The sequence below is a fragment of the Protopterus annectens genome, chromosome 4.part1, assembly GCF_019279795.1.
Source record: "Protopterus annectens isolate FY-2018-M chromosome 4.part1, PAN1.0, whole genome shotgun sequence".
NCBI classification, from domain to species: Eukaryota; Metazoa; Chordata; order Ceratodontiformes; family Protopteridae; genus Protopterus; species Protopterus annectens.
Window position 1 is genome coordinate 490,234,552 of NC_056734.1, and position 11,851 is coordinate 490,246,402.

An 11,851-nucleotide genomic window follows, 5' to 3' on the forward strand; every position below is an offset into this window, starting at 1 on the left:
TGTATGTTATGTGTATATCAAACAGCTGGTACAGAAGTGTATGTGTGAAAAGGGTTTGTACAGTACTGAGCTTAAAGATGTATCCAATGTGTACCCTTCCGGAAGAGAACAGAAATGTATATACACTATTGTAGCTGTGTAAATGTATATATTTTTAACAGTGGAAACTGGAACATAAAAGGTTAACTTGCAAAACTTCAGGAAAGTAGCTGAAATTAAATTGTTTTATAACCATGTAATAAAAGAGATGGATTCAATGCAGCAAGGAAACAGGATGTCTAAAACTAGGGAGCCTTCTGCATTGTTTTGTAAGTGTTTTATTGTTTTATGTCTTCAAGCAGTTGCAAACTTTTGAAGGCTATGTATTTTCACAGGGAGATGTTAAATTCTAGCAGTTTCTAACAAGGACTGTTGAGCCTGGGAACTGAAGTCAGGTGACAAAAAGTGATGTCATGCTGCAAGTATCCCAACAGTAATATTTGATATTAATTTAAGAACTCTCTCAGAGAGTTATTGTGCATTTTGTATTTTGCGTTTGACCTAACAACATCAGCTGGAAACATCCACTCACCACATCTGCACTTGCAATGCTATAAGTAAGTTAACTAGAGTACAGTACTTTCTCCTAGATTCAGTTAGGAATATAGTGAGGTATAGCTTAGATGTTTTCTGTATTTATTTGAGACTGTCCTGCAATGTTGTTTTAAATATTTCCTGTGATTTTGAATTCTGATATCACTGTACATACATATTCAGTATTGTCTTGTTCTTTTATTATTTGTTATTAAATATATTTAAACCTTTCAATTGTCACTTGTCTGTCTAGAGATATTTAAGCTCTGAGAGTACTTGCATATCTATTTGTTGATAGTGTGCAGGCCACGCCTAATAGCTTTGCTCTTGGTCAAACTACCATTTGTATTAATAGTGACATTACACAGTAGGATTGGACACTGTTTGTTAAGGGCCTTAAAGTAACTGATAAGTAGTGGCTGGTGGCAGTGGAAACTGCCTTATAGTCTGGGCAGAAGGCGGCATAGCTAGTAAACCTGTGCTAGCCTTTCCCAGGTGTGTGTGTGTGTGTGTGTGTGTGTGTGTGTGTGTGTGTGTGTGTGTGTGTGTATGTGTTTATAAATCAAACCTCAAAGTGAGTGTGTGTCAGCTATGTGGGCAGGGATACAAAGCACTGGTTGAACAGAGAGGGTGCTGGAGGTCTTGGTTTGGCCACTCAGCTGAGATCTCAAACCTAAAGCTGTGCCAGTGGGGAGTCATATTGGGGATCTGGAGAAAGAGGGAGAAACTAGCCCCAGACTGACTGTGGTGGTCTCCATGTGCTCTTAAGGGAAATTGCGCTTTGCTGTGTGTGTACTAGTCATCCTCCCAGTGTGTACGTTTCCCACTGCTGCCCATGGTGAGGACTGAGTCTCCTTGATTACTGGGCCAGTGCTGGGGTATCACAACCTGTAATAATACATGTTCATAGAACACACTGCCTTACCTGCAATACTCACCCACCAGCACCCTTTTTAGGATGTACACAGTTTGGAGTTGGAGTTGCCACTGAGTTAATATCAGTAGTCTTCTTTGGTGTGTGTGCGTGAGATTTTAGGTTTAGAAGAGTAGGTGTTTGCAAGTTTGCATTTTCATCTTTTCTTCCTTCTGGACTCTAGAAATTTGAAAGTCTGTATGTCTGAAAGGCAGTCCCTTGTACACTTAGGTGATTGGTCGATCACACTCACACAGACTAGCAGGGGGAGTTCTGAGGTTTGGTAGACTGCCAGAGACAGGGTTCCAGGGCACTACTACTCATAAGCCAGTAAGGCAGTGTGTTCTACCATCTACTGTTACAGGTAAATAGAACTCACCCAACTGTACTTTCTTCAATCATCTTTAAAACTATTAGTTGTTACTTTTCTGCCACATTTCTTCTCACTAACAAAAAAGGTTATCTTGTTAGCTTTATTTCTTGCATTAACTCTTAACCTTGATGTTGTTCAAAATGAAAGCAACTAAACTTAATTTTTTCTTGCTTGTTTTTGTAGTAAACTGGAGCAACTAGAGAAAACCCACACAAACACAGAGAGGACATGCAGACTCTGCACAGAAGGAACCTGAGAACTGAAAATGTGAACCTTTTGCTGAGAGGGAAGAAAACAAATGTGCCAAGTTACAACCTACCATTCTGAGGCTGCAGAAACTATTGAAACTGAATATGTATGTGTAGGCTGGTGACAATTCCTACTACACTTCCAGAGCAGAAGCGTATGCATCACTACCCCTTAATTGTCAATTAAACTAATTAAAAGATCACACAATTTCAGTCTCAGGCACAAGATATACCCAATTTTCAAATTAAATCAACTGTTTGATTTTGTCATTGTTGCATGACATTCTGTTAGGAATATAGAGGGTTATGACTGGGTGTCTGATTATAATGAAATTGATCAGGAAGGAAGATCAAATCAAAACTTGAGAGGCGAGTTTTAACACCAAAATTGGGAACACATAACAAATAGTTTATGATCAGAGAAACCCAGTCATAACTCTTTGTGGTACACTGAGTTTCAGCTGCTTCATCTCACTTCCAGTTACAGGGTAAACATGTTGTTAAACAGTGCTGCCACACAGACAGCAGACATAAGTGAAATGTGTAGATCAGAGTGTGTAGGTTCCTTTAAGAGGTATTCCAATCAGTGAGCGCATGCATATAAGTACTGAGCAAGTGCAAGCAAGAGTGTCATTTTGCAGTGAGCAGCTGAGATGTAAGCATGCATGTGTACTAGTCAGTCAGTTAATTTAAGTTTAATGTTACTGTTCTCCATTCTGATGTGTTTGTATGTAATAAACTACTTAAACAAACACCCAGCCTCATCATCTTATGGAATATACACAAGATGAACGACAAAATGTACCTTTTCAAGAGCTTTACAACTTGTTAGACACTTCACTCTGCCATTTTTATGAATGTAACAAAGGGAAGTGCATTACAGCTATTTAAGCTGTCAAAACACTTCTAATGCTGTTCATTGCTGGTTACCTTGTATGCTGCAGTGTGAGAACTAATCATAACAGCTGGAAAAATTGCATAACATAGAGCATTATGGCATTATGGTCAGGTTTCTCATCATAACCAACTTGTTATGTGTTTGGCGATGGATGTCAAGAAATGCTCTAGTGCAGAGTCAAGAGAAGATTAAGAAGTGAATTATGAATATTTATGTTGAGAACACAAAACAAGTAGTTATGTTCTAGAGAAACCTAATTATAATTACTTGTTGTATATGGATCTTCAGCTGCTCCAAAATACTAGTTACAGAGAAATGAAAAGGTGTAAGAGTGATTTCACACTGTCGGTGGCCAGAAGCTAAGTGTACCGCTGTTGAACTAAAAGCTTTTAAAAGCTGTTAAACACTTCAGTATGCCTTTGTGTGCATGCACTTGCATGTATGGGTGTGTGGGTGGGGGGGTGTTTTACAGCTTTTAAAGCTGTTTATGTTTCACAGCGCTGTTCTGTAGTGTGATACTAGAGTATAAAAGCTGCAAAAAGTGCATAACAAAGCTTGTTATACATGTACTGCTTGACATCAAGAAGTGCATAACAAGGTTGTCTTTTCCTCAGTACTGGAACATAACTAGCATGCTCCACGTACTACAAAAACTGCAGTGCAATTTTAAAGCTATTATAATCTGGTCTTGCAGTATACTGGTATAACTCTCTTAGTGTAGATGTGGACATAAGATGTATAAAAGGGAGAGATGGCAAGGAGAATTTCAAAGATTCATCCAGTACTAATCCTTGCTTTGATCTGTGAATGTAATTGGCTGAAATATTATTTATTTCAGAATGAGAGCTTTATTTCTGCTGCTGGACATAGCTAGTTTTTTGCACTAGTGAACTCAGTGGTCTGATAGGGTGTTACCAACAAGAACAGGCTGCCTTTCTGAATTGTTGAGTCCAGCATTAATGTAGTTCTTTTTGAATACAAACACATATTTGGCTGTCCTGGAAAATAAATTGAGTTTGTCAACACCCAAAAGGCAAATTTCCGCAAATCTGCTGTGAGTCCCCTGACTGTGTTAATCCTGATGTAACCCCCAGGCCAAGTTAACCAATCGTATCATTTAAATATGTCCTTGGGTGTCGTGAAAAATGAATTCAAATTGTCAATATACAGACCATAGTAAGTGTTGTGGGGTGAGTGATTGCAAAGATGTAGGGCTTCAGCATTTCAGTAAATCTGCTGTGAGTACCCCTGACTCTTTCAACTCATGGGATCTTTTTCCTTAATTCATCTTTATTATTTACTAAGTATAATTCACAGAAATAACATCAAAGCTATTGCAGATATATCCATATTGCACCAGTAATATAATACATTCTCCATACTAGTGCTTGTGTATCTAACAACAAAACCACGTATGTCTAAGTTTTCCTAATATTCTAACTTTGACTATATTACCCAGAACAGAAGACTAATGTCTCTTCATCCACTCCCATTCTCTCAAACTAGCAAGAACAGATCATACATTCAGTGCACACATCATCCTAGCTAAGGGCCTGAATGTCCTTCACTTTGTATCCTTCCCTCACTTCTAAATTTTGAGGCCTGCCATCTATAAATTTTGATATGAAAAGGAGTGCTACATGTACTCTGCAGCTGCATGGAATGTGTACCCTCCCTGCTGCTGCATCTTGTCCCTAACTTTTTATCCAAATAATTTCTTAACTACCCAAATTAATCTCTTCATCTACTCTTGAACTTCAATCTTAAAAAGCCTTGCTAACTCTTTTTCCCATCCCTTTATAATTTCCTTTCAAGCCAACAAACCTTTCTTCTCTTTTGGACTCATTCCTGCTTCTTTTCCTCAATCTCACATAGACATAACAACCAACTATTCTCTACCTTCCTGACAGAATCTACTTTTATATCTCCTGCATTCTTCTCCAAGCATTCTTAACCCTTTTATAGTACCGCCACATATGTAAATTGTCCTTGCTTATTTCCTCACATGTCCGACAGGCAGCAGTATCTAATTATCTAATTAAACTGCATCATTCTGGTGTCTTATACAACAACAGTGGAATAATCTAAACTGCAAGTCTTAAACTGACCCCGCCCTTCTCAAGAATCTTTCTGTCTCCTACACCTGTACCTTTCTACCTCTGAACATTAAAAATCATAGCACTGGCAGATGACTGAAAAGGGAAGTGCCCCTCTGGGCATGAGGCTGAAGACCAAAAAAGGTATTCTGAACTTAAAAGGTTATAGTAAGAGATAGCTTTATGTAAGATCCTTGGTACTATCTGTCTAGTCATAAATGGCTTACACTGCTGGCTTTTAATACTTCCAGTTTCATTGTACTGTAAATCCATTTAGTGTGTTTTTCTATCTATACTGTGCTATTGGTCTGCTGCACAACAGAACTTTCAGCTGGAAAAAATGGACCATTAGCATAGCTGCCTGGGCTATTGGTCTGTTTTTCTATCTGAACTGTGCTATTGGTCTGCTCAACAAATGATATAGCTAGAAAAAAATGACCAATAGTGTAGGCAGTTATAAGCCCACTATGCAATTGGTCTGTCTTTATAGGTGCACTTTGCTATTGTTCCAGGCACTGTGTAGCTAGAAACCACTGCTGAGTCCATTGATTCTGTTTTGACTTTGATGAGCTCCTCTTTCATTGGATGGGCTTATTTATTCTGTTTTGACTTTGATGAGCTCCTCTTTCATTGGATGGGCTCATTTATTCTGTTTTGACTTTGATGAGCTCCTCTTTCATTGGATGGGCTCATTGATTCTGTTTTGACTTTGATGAGCTCCCCTTTCATTGGATGGGCTCATTGATTCTGTTTTGACTTTGATGAGCTCCTCTTTCATTGGATGGGCTCATTTATTCTGTTTTGACTTTGATGAGCTTCTCTTTCATTGGATGGGCTCATTGATTCTGTTTTGACTTTGATGAGCTCCTCTTTCATTGGATGGGCTCATTGATTCTGTTTTGACTTTGATGAGCTCCTCTTTCATTGGATGGGCTCATTTATTCTGTTTTGACTTTGATGAGCTTCTCTTTCATTGGATTGGTAACTGAGCCAATGAAAGAGCACAAATCAGAGCTATTAAAATACAGACAATAAAACGCAATAAAAGTGAAATGCTCCTGTGAATGGGGAGTAGTTGGGAGGTATGTCTGCACCCCTCTCCACATCTTCCCCTTTAATTAAATCCCAGCCCACCTACGCCAAGTATTGCTAATTACAACCAACATGGGTTCAAGGCCAGAAAGATTTGTCAGTCTAACCTTTCATAGTTTTATGACTGGATTACAGGTACGCTTGTCAGGAGAGTACCAGTCAATATAGTCCACCAGGACTTTAGTAAGGCCTTCAACTTGTTCCTACAGGGGAAGCTGAAAGGACAACTGGAGGAGCTAAGGTTATGACAAAGACTGTGTAACTGGAGAGCTGAATGACTGAATGATTAGACCCTGGGGTGTGGTGAGAGTGACAATATCAGGAATTAGGAAAGTGACTAGTGAAGTAGTGTGAGAGTCTTCCCTGGGCCTGATACTCTGTGTAGTGTGCTTGTGTCAGATATATTTGAAGTAATAGAGACTAAAATAAACCTTTTTATTAATTACACAAAGGCAGCTGAAGCACTAATAGATAGATAGAATAATCCAGGGAAAGATTAGGAAAGGCTGAACAAGCGGGCAAAAAGGAGATAGTTGTTGAGTGTAAATGAATGCAGAATGCTACAATTAGTCCCTACAAGTCAGTGTTGTGATCAGTTTTGTTGGGGACTGGGAGTGAGCACAGCATCTGTGAGATCAATTCTGCTTCAATCATTTGATTGTAGTATGTGTCTATGTGCATTTTAGGAACTGTGGCAGAGAGATCGAATAGTATTTTTTCTACAGTTTTAGCATAATATGACAAGGCTATTATTAGAAAGATAATAATTCTTCACCCTGAAGAAATACTTTTTCTTTTTTAGTCCACAACTCTGGAGGACTTTTTCATTTGTGTCATTTTTTTAGTCCACAACTGGGGGATTGCCAGGATGCCAGCTGACCTTGTACAACTCTATGACTAAATCCTAGAGGAGGTAGAGTTCTTTTTACTTGAGACCAAAAAAGACGTGGAGATATGATATTGGTTCACAAGATCATATCAGGGAGAGGCAAAGGGTTCATTCTGAACAGGAAGGAAAGAGGGTGAAAAGGGCCATCTTCAGCAGACTGTAAAGACTAACTACCCCTGAAGCTGTGAAATTTTATATATATATATATATATATATATATTTTTTTTTTTTCACAGAGTTGCAGAGCCATAAAATGGATTACTGGAATGGGTGACTGAAGGAATCTACAGAGCATTCAAGAGGGTACTGAACATATTGAAAGCCAGGTAAGGAAAAAGTGATGAAGGGGAGATTTAATGCTAAATCCAATAAAAAGGACAGACTGCATAGGTTTATTGTCTCTTTCTACCATCAAGCAAATGTAATAAAATATAATTTTGCTCTGGCTATGCTTATTCCATTCATTTTGCTATGCCTTCCAACTTTGTTAATAGTGCTAAAGTACTCAAAAGTGAAAAACTGACTCTGCAATCCAGTAATGTATTTGATTTGGTAACTCACTAACATAAAACAATGCTAGACTAGTTTTCCTAGACAGAAACAAACAATAAAATACTTTGAAAACACAAAGGCACTGTCTCCAAGGCAACCACTGTAGTGCTAGGACCACAATACCATTAAAATAACTCACTGCAAATTTAAGCTCCTTCATTCTTTTGGTTTACTATTGAAATGTCGAACAGCACTACATTGACTGTACTATAGTCGAACATGGAAGTTCGAAAATAGTAATGTCGATGACAAAAAACAATCTAGGACTGTGTTTTAACATGGGTCGAGGTAGGGGAGATGTTTGTAGTTCTGAATAATACTGAACACCTACCTCGACCCATGTTAAAACCATTCCTAGATTGTTTTTTTGTCATCGACATTACTATTTTCGAACTTCCGTGTTCGACTATAGTACAGTCGATGTAGTGCCGTTCGACATTTCAATAGTAAACCCATTCTTTTACTATGAAAAACTTCATCAGAAATACTGATGCTTTTTGTTAGCATGAACTGATTTTTTTCTGATGAATTGCACTTCATTGAACAGAAAACTTCTAATTGTAAAAAGTTTGATGATTTCTGATTATTTATTACATTACAGGTAGTGGTAATGTATGTTCACACTATGTCTGGTTAATGTGTAGAATCATATTTTAACTTATCAGTGTACAACTCCCAGGCCGCTGCTTGTAAATGTTTCATCTACCAAGCCCCTGTTTGTAAATAGTTAATCTCCCAAGCCGCTACTTACACTTATCAATGGTACCAGAAGTTGTCAGAGATTTGGGATGCATGGCTTAAAAAGGCCCTTGTGGTCATTAGCCTAGTACACGCCTATGAACCTATGAACTTTTTTAGAGAACAATGCACTGCATGTTACCTGGAACTTTTAAGGCTGCTGCTGATGCTACAACATTTTTGTGACTTGTGTTGAGATTCCTATATACTGTGAGCAAAATAGTGCATGCTTGGTTGTTAAACCTTTGCTTACCTTATAAAAACATGACCATAGTAATGGTTGATAGATATGAGAAGTTGATCATTCAGAAACAGAGGATAAAATATATGACAAGAGCTGGTGTACACTATGCTTTGAACACCCTGCAGTATTTTTTCAGGTGGACCTTACTCGTACATACTGTGGGTGAAAATGCTAGTGGTTTTAACTGACCTCTGTGAGACAATCTGCTTCTGTGTGATACAGCAATGCTGCATGCACAAGTCAGTCTCCATGTCTGTTGTTTGACACAAAAGCTTAAATGTATAAGACCATCCTAAAGTAAAGAAAAGTGTGTATGTACTAGGGGAGGGGAAAAAAGGGAGGACATCACTTGAATTAGCAGAGGAAAGGGAGATATGCATGGAAAGAAATGGGAGGGGTGGGGTACTGGAGACAATTAAGAGAATGTAGCTTGAGATGGGATGGGATGTTTTAGGTGGTTGATATTGCAGTACCACAGTCTTTGCTCTGGGCTTCAGGCAGAAACCTGATGTGGGCCCCAAAACATTAAAAGTTACCCTTCTGCTTTACTCAGTCACTGTCTTCATTCATAGAGCAAAGCCTGCAGTCACTACATCTGACTCAATATTGCAGAAGCTCTGCCATAAGGCCCTACACCTGCAAATTTACATGGAATTTTGTCATTGTTTAATAGCCAGTGGTCACTACATCTGACCTTGATATTGCAGAAGTTCTGTCACAAGGCTCTACACTTACAAGTTCACTGAGAATTGTGTCACTGTTTAATAGCCTGCGGACACTACATCTGACCTCAGTATTGCAGAAGCTCTGTCACAAGGCCCTACACTTGCAAATTTACTGAGAATTTTTTCACTGTTTAATGTAAACATATTTATCATGAAGAACCTTGCTGTGCATTAACTTTAATCAGTTAAATACATGTCTGCTCTGCAATCCCAATTATCTGTTAAATAGTCCTTCTACTCTAAGGACCTCTTACTAAGATGGCCACTGTCCCCTTTTGCTCGACCAGTAGACTGTACTGCATATGCCAGTTATTTAGTCTCAGAAAACTACAGATAATCTGTTTTACTTGCATCTCTTTGTTAATTGCTTTGTTCTTCCTTTAAATTGATTGATGTCAGTTATAAATTGACCTGAGGGAGGGAAATTTTACTAGGTGTTGTGAATGGCAATTGGTTGGACATAAACAGTAACTCCCCTACATCTAGCATGAATGTATATGGTTTCACTCAACTAATTAATAGCCTCACACATTATAGTAAGAAGCCAAATTCTCTGTTAGACTGGATCCTAGTATCAGACCCTAGCAAATACCTCATCACAGGTACAATGTCAGACTCTCAATGATCATCTCCAAATTTATATGACTAGACATCTTACACATCCGGTTAAGTAGTATATTTATAAAACAACACATAACCTTTCCAAGTTCAACCCCGAAATGCTCATTGCTACACTTTTATCTATTAACTGGAACTTTCCCCTTAGACAATGCTGTAATTGAATTCAGTACAACTTTACTAAATATCCTAAATAACCTTGCACCTCTTAGAAGGAAGAGACTGAAAACAAACAATGCAATTTGGGTATCCAAGAAGAGTAGAATGCTAATTCATGATAGAGAAAAGCATGGAAAGAATGGCAACAATATAAAACACATGAATATCTTAAAAACTTCAGAATGCTTCACCATCATACTAAAAAGCAAATAAATAAAGACAAAAAACTGTACTATAATAACTTTCAGAATAATACTAAACATGACGCTAAACATTTTGGACAGCCATTAAAGAAATCTTACATCTTGGCCAAAAATTCAACACAAACCCCTCTCCTGATGACTCACCACTCAAAACTGCATTACAGTTCAACTCTTATTTTATAGATAGTATAAACATCTCTAACTAACTGCGGTGGTGGTGCTGCGGTAGTGTTGCCGCCTTATAGCAAGATGTTGTCCCATTAAATTCTCAGCTAGAGCGTCTTCTATGTGGAGGCATATGTGAATGGGGCGTGCCTTCATTGAAGGTTGTGCAGGACTGGTAACCCGGTACATAAAAATCCACTACCAATCATTAGCGGACCAGAGTTCCGCTGTGGCGACCCCTAACTGGTTAAAGCCGAAAGACACAAATAACATCTCTAACTAAGGAATCCCAACCCTGCCTAACAGCTACATATCACCACATCCATTTTCACCTTTAAACCTGTGCCCACATCCTATAGAAAACTACTCTTAAACAAACTTAAGCTGTTTTCTTCTTCAGCTGATGACCTTCCTAGTGAGTGCCTAACATTAGCGGCCAGTAGCACTGCCTATCCTGTCTCAATCCTTGTAAATAGGCCATATCAGGAATCCCACATTCCCTCTCTCTGGAAAAGTCACACATTATCCCTCGGCACAAAGCATGACATTCAACAGACATTAATAACTTTAGACCTATAGCAATCTTATCCTCCCTTGCCAAAATACTTGAAAAATGTATTCAAAAACAATTACTAGACTATCTCTTGCAGGAAGAAATTTTATCCCCTATACAACATAGCTTCCATCCTTCTCATACTACTAGCACTGACCTTCTGACCTACATAGATGCTATCAGTAAAGCTAAAGATAATGGTAAACTAGTTTCTTAGACCTAAACACAGTTTGTCATAGCAAACTTCTACTTCAGATGTCCTCACTAGTTCTCTCTTAGCCACCTTCTGTGGTTCAAAAGCTACATGACCAATAAGTATCAGTTAGTAAAATGGTACTTCAGACTCTCTCCTTGCCTCCCCATCACCATTGGTGTACTACAAGGCTCTATCCTTGGTCCCCTCCTGTTTAACATTTTCACCAACACCTTCTGTACTTCCACACAACAGGCCACCCTAATACAGTACAAATGATTTCTACTCTCATTTGCACATCTGACAACATGGTACACCCCCCAAAAAATACTCAGGAAGCTTTAACAGCCACTGGAACATGGCTTTGTAACTCACAACACAAGCTCAACCCAAAAAAGACCAAACTACTGTTTTTCACCCAAATCCCTCTCTCATGAAAAAACACAATTTAAACTCCTTGATAATACATCCATTGAAGTCACTTCTCCTAGCAAACTATTAGGGGTGATAGTGGATGATAATCTTACATTTGAGATAATCTTACATTTGACCTGCATATACAAAATTGCACAAGAAAAACTCATCAATGACTAGTGATGCTTTACAGAGCCAACACCTT

The 11,851-nt window shown here is 38.4% G+C and overlaps 1 long non-coding RNA gene across 1 annotated transcript in view; it reads left to right on the plus strand.

Moving 5' to 3' along the window:
• LOC122801383 overlaps positions 1-2,768 on the plus strand; it is a 137,290-nt gene extending 134,522 nt beyond the window's left edge. Inside the window, exon 3 of the long non-coding RNA XR_006364703.1 lies at positions 2,043-2,768. This is a non-coding gene — a long non-coding RNA (uncharacterized LOC122801383). The remainder of the gene's footprint in view (positions 1-2,042) is intronic.
• The last annotated feature ends 9,083 nt before the right edge of the window (positions 2,769-11,851 follow it).